General features: G+C 39.7%; 1 protein-coding gene across 1 annotated transcript in view; it reads left to right on the forward strand.

Moving 5' to 3' along the window:
* The first annotated feature begins 845 nt into the window (after positions 1-845).
* Syx18 (syntaxin 18) overlaps positions 846-12,136 on the forward strand; it is a 61,499-nt gene continuing 50,208 nt past the window's right edge. The window contains exon 1 of the mRNA XM_067154103.2: positions 846-925. The gene's annotated coding sequence lies outside the window, so the exon portion shown is untranslated. The remainder of the gene's footprint in view (positions 926-12,136) is intronic.

A 12,136-nucleotide genomic window follows, 5' to 3' on the forward strand; every position in this document is an offset into this window, starting at 1 on the left:
CCAAGTTACCCCATTTGGAATGCCGTAATGCGTAGTCAAGCACTGAAGAAAATATGGGTGATTTAAGAAATGTACGTATTTTGTTGAAACAATATGATGATGCAAATTTGCTTTACCCTAATGTAACGGCATTATGGCAAAGTTTGAGGGAAAGTTTGAATGTTTTTGAGGCTAAATTTATAGATTTTCTTTCTGTTAGTAGGCTTCAAGTTAAAAGGAAAATTGTCCAGCTCTTAAATATAAATTAATTGAATCATGTGTGTAAGGTACGTGTCGATACCTTTGTTGACAAGTGTTTTAATATAATGATACAATGATTTTAAATGAGAAAAAATGAAAAATCTAGCCGTGAATATTGAGGCAGGAATTCTAAAGCTAAAAAAGTAATACATAAATGAAAGATCAAGCCCTTTCACTGCAATCCATTTCACATCTTGATTATATGTCTAATTTCAGTCTTAAATAATAACCTGTTGAATAATTCTTCATTCATTTATCCAGACTTGCTTTAGCAACTTTGAAGTTAATATATTAGTAACACTTTCTTTCTATTTATCCATTTCCGTATATACCTTTCCATTGATATTTGAATTTAGCGCGAATTGTCAGGTCAAGCCACTATGAGCGCCACTTGCGACTTGTCTCCCATCTCCCATTTTGACAAGGCTAAATCTGGAAGTGTCGCGTATTGTCTCTAGCTCTTCTGTATTTGATTATAGCGCTGAATCGTCATTCATATGACCATTTCTGAAAGTTATTTTATGTATAATGGAGATATTTTGTACTATCAGTAGGGATTACTTTTCTAGCATTCTGGTGACACTGATTAGATCTCAGATGAAAACAAAAGAAGTTAGCATAAGATAGAATGACAACGTTGACGTAAAGCGTGAATACTCGTTAAATTGTCTCGATCTTTTGTAAGGTATGAATTTCTTGTAGATCGGAACATATTTCGTTTACTTTATCTTAAAATTTTATTTGTATAAAACATTCATAGCCTGTATGTTCAATTCTCAAATTATTTATACTGTGTCATGTTTTTCTGTTATGTTTACGAGAGGTTAGTTTTCGTTGTCACGATTTATTGTCCTTTTAACAGCGAGTTGCTGGGACTTCCTGCACACAGACCAGTATAAAGACCGTACGTAGGGTGACTGGAATGAGTATGAAAGAAAATTATATTATTTAGTCACTTAACGCCCGTTTTAACTGTGGACGGTGTTAATACACTTTCATATTATGAAGGCGAAAATCGCCCATAATGATAGATTCTTCTTTAGAGAATTCGAGATGTTTTAAAGGAAAGGCGGAAGGAAACAAATCAGATGATGAGTGAAGTTGGTAACTTCCAACATTAGCCCACGTCGAGGACGTGATTGGGGGGGGGGGGGTGGACAATGCCGCCAACCCTCTGGTTATGGACTAAGATGGACAAGCCCCCAGGTTAAAGCCGCAAAGCGGCCTTAGACCTCTAGTTTCCCCTGTGCTGGTTAGGGTAGAGGTGACAAGGACTATTGGTTTGGATGGGTTAGTTGAGGGGTGGACAAGCATACTTGGTCTGGGGGCCTTTGGCCTCTATTTTCCCCTGTGTAAACACCATTGGCTCCGCTGGTTAGGGTACGGTTTGGACGATAGGATAGTGGTGGATGGAAGGTGGAAATTGTTTACGGTATTCTTTGAAATAAAAATTGCTCCATGCCGATAAGAACTGGCTAGGGTACGGTTTAACTCTCTTCAGTACTCTTTTAAAACACAGATTTGTTCCAGACTGATAAGAATGGAATCCTGTATTCAGCATCCTTTGTCCTTTTATTCTGCAAGTGTTGGTAATACAATCTGGTTATTGTGATTGACGACAATGGCACCACATGCAATTTTAAGTTGGCCAATGGGAATGCAAGTTTGTCCTTCAGGACTACACAGTCGCGATTGTTGCTTTCAATTTAGTTGTAAAAGTAAATATACTTCTGGGGTCAGGATGGTGGGTTGCAGGACAATGCAATGAACACATCTCTCTTCTAAAAGTATTTCCTATTAAGATTTCGATAGATTCTAATTCCTATCAATGTTACTAAGATTGGAAGTTGCTGGCTTAAGTGTTACTGAGAGGACCCCCCCCCCCCATGGCACTACAGCCCTTGAAGGGCCTTGGCCTACCAAGCAACCGCTGCTAAGTCCGAAGGCCTGCAGATTACGAGGTGTAATGTGGTCAGCACGACAAATCCTCTTAACCGTTGGCTTTCGAGACCGGGGCCGCTATCTCACCATGAGATAGCTCCTCAATTCTAATCACATGGGCTGAGTGGACCTCGAATCAGCCCTCAGGTCCAGGTAAAAATCCCTGACCTAGCTGGAAATCAAACTCGGGGCCTCCGGGTAAGAGGCAGGCACGCTACCCCTACACCTCGATGAGATCTGTGGGACAGCTGAAAAAAAAAGTTAAGAGGAAAGGCAAGTTCAAGTAGAATTCAGTGGATTGCTCGGGAGAATACTGCACCTGGCTGGTCAACATCATAAGTACAAGAATGCAAAAAATTAGAGCAGAAATGTATTCAGACAACTGAAGAATGAAGAGGATAGAAAGAGCAAGACACCTAAGAATGGATGGCTAAAAGGGGTTGTACAGTTGTGGGAAAGTAAGTTGCTGCATATAGAAAAATCAAGGGAGCTTTTGGAAAAGGAAATCTAAGTGCATGAATATTAAGATCTCAGTTGGAATTCAATTTACAGCATAAAATATTGGGCTGAAGTTGGTAGATACATATTCAACAACTGTATCAGGGAAATACGTAGGTATGGTTTTGGGAAAAGAAGAGGCCATTGATTCTTATGAAATGGGAGCCCCAGTTTTGAATGTTTCAGGATTTTTTGTACCCGAAAACTCTTACCACGGACGTTTCATCATGCAAAAGAAGTATGTCATCGGGACATTTCCGCCCATTAAAAGGAATAATACCTCTAACATTTGCTCATTTCCTTAGTAACTTCACACAATTTCTTGGAAATCTGCTAAGGATTACCAACACATGCAAAGCTTGAAATAACAGAATTAATAAGCTAGCTGGAAAAAAGAAACCACTCTTCCCTTTGCAGAAATCGAAGGATCATAAATATGTCTCTCAGTCATGGCCATCAAACAACGGCTGCTAATTTCAGATGGCCATAAGACATAATGTGCACGATTGCTAGGTAACATTATCTGACCATCCATCCATACCTTTCATCACAGCCTGTATGGTTGCTAGGGTTATACTTCCATCACACTAACTTCTAATACAGATGTTGATTCCCATAGGGAAGCTGAAATATTGGTACACTAACTTCCGTCGTGCTAACTTCTGTAATGCTAATTTTCAGATGACCTGCAGCCGTAAAACATATTTATGTCAAAATTATCCTTCTGTATTCTGACTTCTTCAGCACTTGCAACGGGTAGTCCCAGAAATTCAGTGGGATATGGTGAAACTACAGTCATCTGTAAGTAAGAAGAGGAAGTATGAGGATATGCAGGTTCAGAGTGCCGGATCCCGTTATCAAGAATACCGTGATAGGGTGATAGGGTAAATTCCCCCATTATTTAAGGGCTGCTGTTGGCTACATCTTTGCTGGATCGCTTTAAAAGTTAAATATAACAATCTTTGCTTTCAACGTACATATGACCGAGCGAGTTGGTCGTGCGTTTAGGGCTGCGCAGCTGTGAGCTTGCATTCGGGAGATAGTGTGTTCGAACCCCACTGTCAGCAGCCCTGAAGATGGTTTTCTGTGCTTTCCCATTTTCACACCTTAATTAAGGCCACAGCTGCTTCCTTCCTACTCGTAGCTCTTTTCTATCCCATCGCTGCCATAAGACCTATCTGCGTTGGTGTGATGTAAAACAAATTGTAAGAAAACAGAAGAACAAAAAAGTACATATGTTGAAATAAAGAAACTATGTGTACTGTAGTACAATAGTAAAAATTCATTAAAATAAAGCAACAGCACTGTCTGTGAAACTTTAGTGATACTTCGGCTCCCTAGTGCTGAATCGGTAGACTTCAGTTATCTTCTAGATTCGTATTGGCAACCTCTGACGCAAAAAATATGAATCAATTATGCAACGCCGTGAGACATGTGGCGGTATAATTTCAACATTTTAAATACTGTTGTTATTTACACAGCAAAGTCAAAATATAGATTAAGCTTGAACATGTGTGAGGAAAATCGAAGTACATCACAGGAACAACCTAGAACTCCTACACGGAAACGACAGATTAGAAAATTCATATTGATCGATCATACTGTCAATTCAATTCAGATTTCATTTCCATTTGGTTGGCAGTATTACCGGAACCGTTGTAGCTCCCTCCTTACTCCTCATCCCGTAAAAGGAAGTGTCACTAAAAGTTTCGCTGATAGTATATTGCCTCTATTTCTCTTCTGGTACAGAGAGCCAATGCACTTTTAGCTTGAACATGTGTGAGGAAAATCGAAGTACATCACAGGAACAACCTAGAACTCCTACACGGAAACGACGGATTAGAAAATTCATATTGATCGATCATACTGTCAATTCAATTCAGATTTCATTTCCATTTGGTTGGCAGTATTACCGGAACCGTTGTAGCTCCCTCCTTACTCCTCATCCCGTAAAAGGAAGTGTCACTAAAAGTTTCGCTGATAGTATATTGCCTCTATTTCTCTTCTGGTACAGAGAGCCAATGCATTTTTAGTGTGGCAAAAAAGTCCTTAGGACCATTCAGACCGTAGGTATGACCTAAAGTCCATTGTGTATCACGTCATCTATATAGTTCATTCCTAACTTAGCTTTAATCTCCTCAGTCTGAGTATCCTCTTATCATTGTTCCCACCTCCATGGATGAATGGATAGCATAGTGGCCTTTGGTTCAAAAGGCTGTGAAACGTCATTGACGAAATATCCATAGTACAAAAAATTTCAAAATAAACTTTGAGGTCAGGATTTGACAGATCTTCTGAATAAAATGGGAACAAGGCACCTGTAATTGATAATAAACCTTCAGATAACTGACTGTCTTGAGAGAAATTGACATGTCATAGTTTTTCCAATAAGTGTATAAGATGTACGATAGAGTAGAAATGCCGTATGATTTTGTTACAGTATGTCTATTCATAAGACAGTAGGTGCTGACAAGTGTGAAAACTTCCAAACCTTTAGTTTAGTATCTCATGTTGACAACATTTTTACACATTATTTACGGATGAATGGAGAGACAAGATGAAACCAAGTTGAAAATTAGTTTGGTTTCAGAAGAAAATTTGTCTGATCTTATAGGATAGAATTAAGGACAAGTTTATGTGTGTGGCATTTGTATATGTGGAAAAAACATTTGATAACATCGATTGGATCAAACTATTTGAGATTCTGAAGTCATTTGGGATCATGACTTTGCCATTTGCCGTTAATTCAAATCGTGTGGGACCCATTTACTGACTCTACTGATCTTCCCCATTGTTCGTAAACGTCTGCTGATTGTTTCTTGTGACACATTTAGTACTTGTGCCAATTGCTGTTGAGTTTGATTTGGGTCGTCATCCAATAACACCCGCAATTGCTCGTCTTCGCACTTTTGTGGTCTACCAGAGCACGCTCTGTCTTTCATATTGAAATTACCACCATGTCTCACATGTTCTAATTGATAGAGCGTGTTCACCATATGTTTCTACCAGCAAACGATGACTTTCCACAGCTCTTTTCTTTTGATTAAATGTTCTTTTTCAGGCACAAATGTCGACATAATCACTGAACGATACAACACAGACGCTAGTGTTTGGCGGACTCAACTTGTGTGTACTAGTAGATTGATGTCAGACAAACAAACTGACGTATGTGTCAAATTCATATGCTGCGTACTATTCGCTGGTGCCATCTCTTAGTGAAACTGGAAAAGACTTATGCATACACCTGGTAGGAACGTGGAATTCCTTTTACAGGGTTTATGTGTTCATTACGATAACCAGGGACCCACCAGCCCATCCCCAGGTGTAAATTAAATACCTTAAGCATGCACCATTCTCCATGATTTGAGTAGCTACTAGGATTGCCATTGGCTGACTGCCATTCCCAGAAATCAAAATTCGCAGGTTCCTTTACCAACCTGCGGAGAATAAAAACACAAAAAAAGGCTCTTTTCTATGGCCACGGTGCATATTATTTGCAGGACAAGAAACTAACCTACAAGAAAGTAACCTACCTTTGCACATCCAGCCCAATCTCTGTCTATGGCAGCGGCGCAATGTTCGCACGGCAAGATAAAAGGTCATTTAGTAAAGTAACCTATCTTTGCTTGTCCAGGCCAATCTCTATCACTCTTTTCAAGGGACATTTTCTATGGCCGCAGTGCATAGTGACTGCACAGCAAGAATAAGTCAGCCTTTTGCTGCTCCTAACAATGTACACCAATTGTCTTGTTCTTAGTTCATAAGTTGAAAGCCTTGTGCACCGTGCTATCACGTTGTCTGTGAGAAATAAAGAGACATCAAGTCATACCGTGCCTCATTGCCTGCACTGAAATTGGTGACTGTACATACTTATGTTGCATGGTACAAAGTAACACTTTGCCAAAAGAAATTGCATAATGTAAAACAAAAGCTAAAAGTTTCCACCTATTCAATACTATTTATTGTAACCTTAAAAAAGTTACATATATTCCATGAAACTAGTTTTGGTCTTGCTAGAGACATTCATCAGTCAAAATCAAGTTAAGGCAAGACATGAATTACAGATTAAATTTATGAAGCAAGCGTGTGTTGTTGAAATTCAGTGCAAGTCAAGTTAAGATTTGGATGTTAAAACACTCATCACATTCACATGTTTTGTGTAAGTTCTCAGAACTCGTATCCAAGTAAACAATATTCTTCAGTGGTTTTCATTTTCACACTCACTCAGAACCGAGCATACATATGAAAGAAACTGGACATACATACACAACCATAGAACAAGATTGAGCCATTTTAAAGAATTTTAAAAAAAAAAGGCAAATTAATGAACAAATACAGAAACATCTACATTTTTATAGACGAGTTTTTTAATAAAACATAATTTAAATAACACTATAGATACTAGAAATCCTTTATACGATCAAATCCCACAATTATTAAAAATATTAAAAATAAAATAAAGCATCTTCCAAAACTTTAATAAATCGACACATGTAAAAGCTCCGTCCATAGAAAAAAAAAACCCTCCTCCGAGAACAGCCAATACCTTATTCGCCCAACCCTCCCCAACCCATACCCTTCCACATAACACACACACAGATACAACACCAAGGGCACAGAGTTAGCCATAGCCGTCGAGCAGAAAGTGTCACTAGAGCAAGCCAGCCACAAGAGAGGCGAGGGGGTGAGTAAGAGCCAGCTTAACTTCCCCATTTCATACTTAAGTTCACACAAACTTCAGAACTAAGACACATTTTTCTCGTTACAGACTCTCAATCAACCAACATTAACCATTAAATTGAAGCAACAAGACTACAACACTTGTCATAACGACTTTGAGAAGTCCCCGCTTCAAATCCACATAGTGACAATTCATAATTTTAAGCACCACAATTAACATCTCCAAAGTATCATATAATATCTTACAAATACGCCAACAAAATTTAAGTCCCAATGTGACACTCAGGTTTGCGAACATTCCAGTGAGACCACGCAAATCGGATATTCAAGATCAAAAATCTTGTAGGTTCCACCTTATTCAATACAGATACAATGTTGTTAGATGGTTTTTACAACATATATATTATTGCAGAACTAGTTTCGGCACTCATTTAGACACCATCATCAACTGCATAATAAGTAAAGAAAAACTTGGTGATATAAGAGTGTACAACAACAGTTCAATACGGGCAAATAAGATGAAGTTCCTTACGTTTAAATATTCAAGATCACACAACCCAACAAAACAGGAGAATTGATATTGGATATTAAAGACTGAGTAATTCAAACCAACTAATGTCATTCAAAAAGTTATAAAGCATAACAATTTAGATTTTTTTAAATCAAATGTAGACTCACTTTTTAAACAGAATAATTGTATGTAATCTAAATTTTTTTTATATATAGCACATTTCACCAGTCATAATAATTCAAATCAGTCAGATGTTTCCACAGACCACAGATTTAAAAAAACATCATTTTAAAAATAATATCCATGTTAGCTTGACAATTTTAAGTATTTTATCAGTAAACAAATACCCAGGATCCTGGCTATTTTTGATCTTAGAATGCAGGAACAGCGGCTGATGATACCCAAACATATGGGCGAAACATGTCCCGTTAAGACATAATAATGTACATTTTTTTATGTAGATCAATAAAAACATCCACTGTCGGCAGCCCTGAAAATGGTTTTCCGTGGTTTCCCATTTTCACACCAGGCAAATGCTGGGGCTGTACCTTAATTAAGGCCACGGCCGCTTCCTTCCCACTCCTAGCCCTTCCTTGTCCCATCATCGCCATAAGACCTATCTGTGTTGGTGCGACGTAAAGCAATTAGCAAAAAAAACCTATTGTATTGAAAATGTGGACTCTCAAGAAATATTTAGAAAGGTGGAAACAGCTGGCTGATATATCTTGACATATATCCAGAACAGGAAACTAGGATGTCGGGGAAATGCCCGACAGTTGTCCGCTGAGGGTTAAGAAGAGGAATTTGTTCATCTCAGATATGGATAGGTGTTAGAAAGAAAATTTTGAAAACTTTTGTCTGGAGAGTGGCATTGTATGGAAATGAAACATACTAGTGCAGAAAGAAATATTTTGAGACGCACAAGACTTGTTCAGTTACTTTTTGAGGGAAGTAAAGGAAGTAAGAATTTTAGGGGTAGATCAAGGCATGAAAAATAGAATAGAGTACATGTAGAATGTAAACATATGTATACCAGACAAAGACAGTGTTTTAGGAATAATTATTTAACATTAAAATATATATAAATGAGAATTTCAACGATAGGTTGAACGACCAGCCTAAGATATTCTTCGTCGCATCTATGGCTACGTCTTCTCGAAATTCGGAACGTGCTAGGGCGTTCCCCCAAAGCGATGTGCGCCACTTGCGCCCGCGTGACGTGAGAAATGTGCCAGGGTTATCTTCCCAAGGACAAGGGAGGTTAAAGAAGCAATTAAGAGTAAGATTTGCTACACTAAATATTGGGATGTTGACTGGGTGACATTGTGAGCTAGCAGAAATGTTGAAGAACAGACATGTTGATATTGCCTGCATAAAGGAGACCAAGTGGAGAGGTTCCAAGGCAAAAGATATTGGAGATGACTACAAACTCATCTATCATGGCACCAGCACAACATCGAATGGTGTGGCAATAGTGGTTGGCCTATGTTACCGCAACAACATCACAAGTGTTGTCAAAGAGTCGGATAGGCTCATGTCTCAAAATTGATTTAGCATCAATAACTGTCCATATCCTATATTGCTATGCACCTCAAACTAGATGCACGGAAGATGAGAAGGATGAGTTCTGGAAGTCTTGATGCCCATCTTGGAACAATTCCTCCAGATGAGTCCATTTTCCTTGGGGCGGGGGGGACTTAAATGGACATGTCAGATCTCAGCAGGATGGATATGGAGGATATGGTCTTGGCACGCGAAACGATGAGGGATGTCGTATACTTGTTTGTGCAGAGGATCATGGCCTAGTTGTGACCAACACATATTTCAAGAATAGGATAACACATCTAGCTACATATACCAGTGGACGTCATGCTACTCAGATTGATTACTGGATGGTTCGACAACAAGATCTGAATATGGTAATGGATACCAAAGTGATTCCATATAACAGCATTGCCCCCCCCCCCCCTTTCCCCCCCCCCCCCCCCCCAAAAAAAACCCCACCGCTTGCTTGTTCTGGATATTTGGAAAACTGTCAAATGTCCTAAGACACCTAAAACTGGACCTGAGCAAATCAAGTGGTGGAAAATGAATGTCCACAAGAACGAAATGAAGACAGCTTTAACCAACTTCTTAGTGAAGCCTGACCAGTCAGTTGAGGACATGTGGGAAGATGCTGCAAAACAGATACATCAGGCAGTAACAGTAACTATAGGAAAAACAAAACCCGGGTGAAAATATATTGATAAACAGACCTGGTGGTGGGATGATGAAGTCCAATAAGCTATCAAGAAGTAAGAGGTAGCCTTTAAGGCTTGGTAGAAGACATGCCTGGATACTAACCTTCAGAGATATAAAGTGCTGAAATCAGCAGCAAAAAGAGCAGTGGCTGCTGTAAAAGATAGTTGTTACCACGATCTGTATAACCAGCTTGACACGCCAGCAGGAGAAAATAACATTTATCGCCTTGCAAAGTCCCGTAAACGTTCAACCCAGGACATTGGATACGTCATGCATATCAAGGGAGCTGACAACAAATTACTACGAGACCAACAAGCTATCCTCCAGATATCAGCAATAAAGAATTTGATCATCCATGATTGCGAGCTCTGATCCCGTCTATGGACCCGTGCCTTTGATTATGGCAGAGGAAGTAATGATTGCCGTAAAGAAGATGAAGAATGGAAAAGCAACTGGCCCAGATGACATACCAGCAGAAATCTGGAAAATTCTTGGCAAGCAAGAATTCCTTGTGACACTCTTCAACCAGATTATCATCGAGAACAAACTTCCCCCTGCATGGACAACTAGCACGACAGTACCAATCTGGAAGGGTAAAGGAGATGTGAATGACTGCTGAACATACCGCCCTATTCGACTCCTCTGCCATACACTGAAGATATTCGAACGAGTGCTGGACAACAGGCTCAGAACATTGTCACAGTCACATCCAACCAGTGTGGATTTGTTAAGGGCTGCAGGACCATCGATGCCATCCATGCCACACGTCTATTGATGGGAAAACATAGGGCGAGGCAGAAGAGTGTACACATGGTATTTCTGGACCTAGAAAAGGCATTTGACCGAGTCCCACAAGACCTCATCTGGCGAGCTCTTCGTAGTCATGAAGTCCCGGAAGCCTATTTAAGCTGGGTACAACTTATATATCACAATACAACTAGTGTGGTTCGGAGTCCAGCTGGAATCTCCCAGCCTTTTGATATCACCGTGGGTGTACATCAGGGCTCAGCTCTATCACCATTATTATTTATCCTCTGCTTGGATACAGCAACGGCTGGCATACAGACATCGCATCCCTGAACCCTTATTTATGAAGATGATGTAGTACTTACCCAACAAACATGCCTTGGACTCCAACGCCAGACACAAACTTGGAACGACAAATTCGCTGAGAATGGTCTGCGCCTCAACACCCAGAAAACCGAATACCCAGAATGTGGCCCCCAAACTGGTGGGACCATAAGGATCAATAATCAAGATTTGCAGAAAACCATGCATTTTAAATACCTAGGGTCAGTTGTCACTTCGAACTGGGATGCCACTTTTGATACCCAAGCACGGGTAAATGCAGGTTGGCTCAAGTGAAGACAAGTCACCAGAGTGCCTCTGCAATAAAAAGATGCCTCACCATTTAAAGGCAAAAATTTACAAGACTGTGGTACACCCATCAGCTATCTACGGAGCAGAATGTTGTCGAATGACAATAAAGCATTAGCAGACTCTTCATACAATGTAAATAAAGATGCTTCGCTGGACTCTTGGACTGAAACGATGTGACGTCGTAAGAAATGAAGATGTTCGAGAAAGGCTTGGTGTTGTTCCAATTGTGGAGAAAGTGAGAGAAGCACATCTCCGCTGGTACGGTCACGTTATGAGAAGGCAGGACGGCTCAGTTGCTAAAACAGTTCTTCAAGTTGATCCTGGAGGAGTACAACCATGTGGAAGGCCTTTAAAGTGGTGGACTGACAATATCAAGGCCAACATGCACAACGTTGGTTTAAAACCTGAAGATGTCAGCAATAGGACGAAATAGAGGAGATGTAGCAAAACAGCGGACCCCATACTTTGGGATAAATGTTAGGAAAGAGAGAGAGATAAATAATAATAAAAATTAAGGTTACGATCTTCTTGTCACAATATGATGTCTTTAAGTTGACTTAGGACCTCGGGCAAAGAAGTAAATCTGGAAATGATAGCCAGAATTAGGAATAAATAAATGTACAGAAAAGAAATTAAAAAGGAGAA

The sequence above is a fragment of the Anabrus simplex genome, chromosome 1, assembly GCF_040414725.1.
Source record: "Anabrus simplex isolate iqAnaSimp1 chromosome 1, ASM4041472v1, whole genome shotgun sequence".
Taxonomy (NCBI): Eukaryota; Metazoa; Arthropoda; class Insecta; order Orthoptera; family Tettigoniidae; genus Anabrus; species Anabrus simplex.